This window comes from Agrilus planipennis, unplaced genomic scaffold (assembly GCF_000699045.2).
Source record: "Agrilus planipennis isolate EAB-ADULT unplaced genomic scaffold, Apla_2.0 scaffold76, whole genome shotgun sequence".
NCBI classification, from domain to species: domain Eukaryota; kingdom Metazoa; phylum Arthropoda; class Insecta; order Coleoptera; family Buprestidae; genus Agrilus; species Agrilus planipennis.
Window position 1 is genome coordinate 1,252,794 of NW_020442430.1, and position 3,747 is coordinate 1,256,540.

Genomic DNA, 3,747 nt, shown 5'->3' on the forward strand with positions numbered 1-3,747 from the left:
GAAGAAGTTCCTATCTATCTGTGAACAGACTCGTCTGTGGCTCTTACATGGATTCGAAGCCAACCATCTCGCTGGAAGGAGTACGTGTGTAATCATGTCATCAAAATTCAAGATCTTCAGCCCACCGCTAAATGGATGTTCATCCCTGGGAAGCAGAACCCTGCAGATTGTGCATCGAGAGGGCTAACAACAATAAAATTGGCTCAACATTCGCTCTGGTGGAATGGCCCTCCTTGGTTTAGACAAGCATAAGCCCTGATTCGGTACCCCGGCTCCGATAAGCCTTGCCGAGTAGCTTTGGCTCATCTTCTTCGCCCCAAGTACCAAAGCGATGCCTTGTAGAGCCATCTAACTCTCGCTCCCACTAGAACTAACGACTCCTGGCCCGAGTCCCCCCTCGGGGGGAAACCTGTCAAACTTGACCTGCTGGAAGGGAGTCTCGGCATTTACGGGCCTTGGAAAAATTGTCAAGCGAAGTTCTCTGGCTGAGAAAGCGGAATTCGCCGGAGACGTCTGGGACGCCGCCGTTGCCCGCGGCGAACCACGCGGAGGTTTCCGCCCGGCGCCGTTAAGCTACCGCTTCGCCGCCCTGAGTCGGCCCACGTGACACCGGCCTCAGACCCAGGACTCGCATCACTAGTATCGGTTACTAGCTGTCACCTAAAATAATAAATTACGACGGCTCACACACACATATATATCACAGTAATATCACAGAGTCAAGCTAGATGTAAAGGGTTTAGCCTGAGATGGTCAATGGTTAAAATAATAAATAATTAAAAATCAACTTCGGATGATACACAAAAGACAAGTCACAAAATTAAAATCGAAAATACCAGTGAGCTAATTGGCCAGGAGTTTCCGGCTCGGTCCCAGCTAACGGATGCCGGTGCGAGGCGGGGCATCGTAGTCCATGAAGGTGTGATATAACTCTATGGAACTACGTAACGCTATCATCGAGATGGTGATGAGCGTTTTGCGGTCGTTTATTCGTAGCTTCTTGAGAGCTTCGACCGACTCCTTGGGTATTGCCCCCCTCGTTCCTACCACACCCGGTAGGACTTCTCCAGCATCAGCTCCTACCCTCTGCTGTAGAACAGGTAGTAGCGGAGCATATTTCTCTAACTTGCTCCTTCGTCCCTGGGCGAGATAGTCCCCATCCTCGTGGCGGACTGTGATATCGACCACGAAGACCCTTCCCTGGCTCTGTACCACCAAGTCAGGTTTGAGTACAACCCCTCCAGTTAACTGGAATGTGGATTCTTTTGATACTACTACCTGTTTGTCTCTTTTCTGTGTTTCGGCCATGACGAGATCCTTTATCTCGTCATGCCTGCGGATCCTCTGGGCTTTTGTGTGGACACACTCGCCCAAGATGTGGCCAAGCGTCTCCAACTTGGACACACATCTTCTACATTTGAGTTCCGCTTGGGGCTTCGCTCTATTCATCACCACCCTTGTGACGGCGGTGTTGGTCCGCATTTTGAGGGCCGTTATGAATCGGCATGGCTTTAGGAGCTTAGGGTTAAACAGCCATGCATTGGCAACCGTGTTGTCGGAAAGAGACTGAACCGACTTGCCTTGCGAGACCAGCGAAGCCCACCTTGCGAGCTCTTCTCTCTTGGCCCTTTGCTTATAGAGATCGAGGTCTCTCACACCTCGCAAGGGCCAAGTCACTCGTGCAGATCGGGCCAGGTTTTCGAGACGCTTTACCAAGCCTGTCCCGTCTGCAAGAGCTCGCATTATGGGGTCCGTTCCGTTTAGGAAACGGTACCCCGCCTTCAAGCTGGAGCTTGTCACTACCACCTCCAGCTTGGGAAAACCTAGTCCCCCGTCTCTCTTGCCGCAATAGATCAACCCATCCGCAACTGATTGCGGCAAGTGGTAAATATCGCGTATCACTACCCGTAGCTCCTGGTCGAGCTGCCTGATAGCTGTGACTGGCGGAACTGCCAGCACCAGTCTATACAGGTAGTGTGGGACTAGGTAGGTGGAGATTAACTCTGCCTTCTGGGTCGGTTTGAGGGACAACTTCTTGACTCTCTCAAGAGTTTCCCCCATGCTCTCCCTGAGGCCCTCAATCGTTACACCAACCCAAGGAGATATTGTCATACCCAGATAGGTGAGCTTGGTCTCCGCGTCCGCGAACGGGATGACCTCTCCACCTGAAAGGGTCAGCCGGGGATCTGCTAAGTACCAGGAGTCTTTAGTGGTTTTGATGTGGAAGCAGGCACACTTGGGTGCCGATATTTTCATACCCAATCCGTTAAGGTATGCCTCCACATCACTTAGCAGTTTTCTGGCCTGTGGTACTTCGGTCGCAACCAAAATTAAGTCATCTGCGAAGGCCAGCGACGATATGCCTTCGTCTTTGACTTTGTACCCCGGCTGACGCTCCAGCTGCAGTAAAAGGGGTTCCAAAACTGCGTTGAAGATGAATGGGGAGAGGGGATCGCCTTGCTTCACCCCTCGCTGGAGCTGCATGGGAATCTCGACCATGCCTTGTTTGATGACCGTGTGCACATCCTTATATGAGTCTATCACGAGACGTACCACCGACTCGGGAAGACCCTTCCTTCGCAGTGCGTCCCCAATGACACTATGGGGAATAGTATCAAAGGCTTTGCTGATGTCCAGCTGCACTGCGACCAGACCTGCGTTGCCTTTCGAGTGCCGCAGCAACTCGTTAAGGATGTGCACATTATTGAAGCACCCCGCCTCCGACACGAACCCCTTTTGGCGAGGTGTGAACCGTACGTGGACTCTTAGCTTCTGGTCGATTATTCCCCAGTATAATCGACTTAAAAGCGAACAGACGGTAACCGGTCTGTAAGAGTCCACTTTGCTGCCATCTTTGCCCTCTTTCTTGACCAACGTTGTACGGTTCATTCTCCAGTGTGTGGGCTGCCTTCCACACGTTAAGATCAAATTAAAGAGCATCTGGAGAACTTCCTCGGACTGCCTGTGTGTTATATGTCCCTTCCTTAGCCCATCAGGGCCGGCAGCCGAGTCTGACTTTGTTTTGGAGATCCTAGCCCTTATTTCCTTAGCTGTAAAGGGGCTAAGGATGTCGTCCACCTCAATGGGCGGGACTGGATCTCCATCGATGTGAGGTAGCTGTACCACCGACTCGGTCCCCCATAACTCCTGGTACAGCTGGCGGATGTCATTTTCCTCGATCTGGTTGGTATCGCCGTACCAACGCACATCCTCCCTCACATATTTGGCAAGCAGGCCTGGGTTTTTCTTATATAGGTCCTGGGTTCGGGCATAGACATACCGTCGGTAGGCATTCCTGCCCCTCGCCCTTTTCTTGGGATGTTTTTGCTCCCCTCCGCCCTTACCTGTTCCAGCCAACAGGTAAGTAAGCACGCACTCATAGATGTGATCGAGATGAGCCTGGGGGACCGCCCCTTGAAGCTCGAGTGCGTACTGGAGGGCATCCCGCAGCAGCTGGACAATTGCTGCTGACCCCGATGAGACTGCCTTCGATACATTCACGGACTGTGCCAGGGCTGTCGTTATGAGTCTCTCTCTCCAAGCGAGGTCAGTTGGAGAGTCGGGGTCTGTTTCAATGACCACTATCTCGGGGACCTTCGGACGCCACGCAGGCTCCGCCGAGACAGAGTCCGGCGGGGGGCTTACCGGGATTTCAGCCGCAGCCTCAGGCTCCAACTGCGGCTCCTCACCCCCCGCATCCTGCCTTTCGCGACGAGCTCGGGACAACACTTCGTCGCGCCTTCTCTT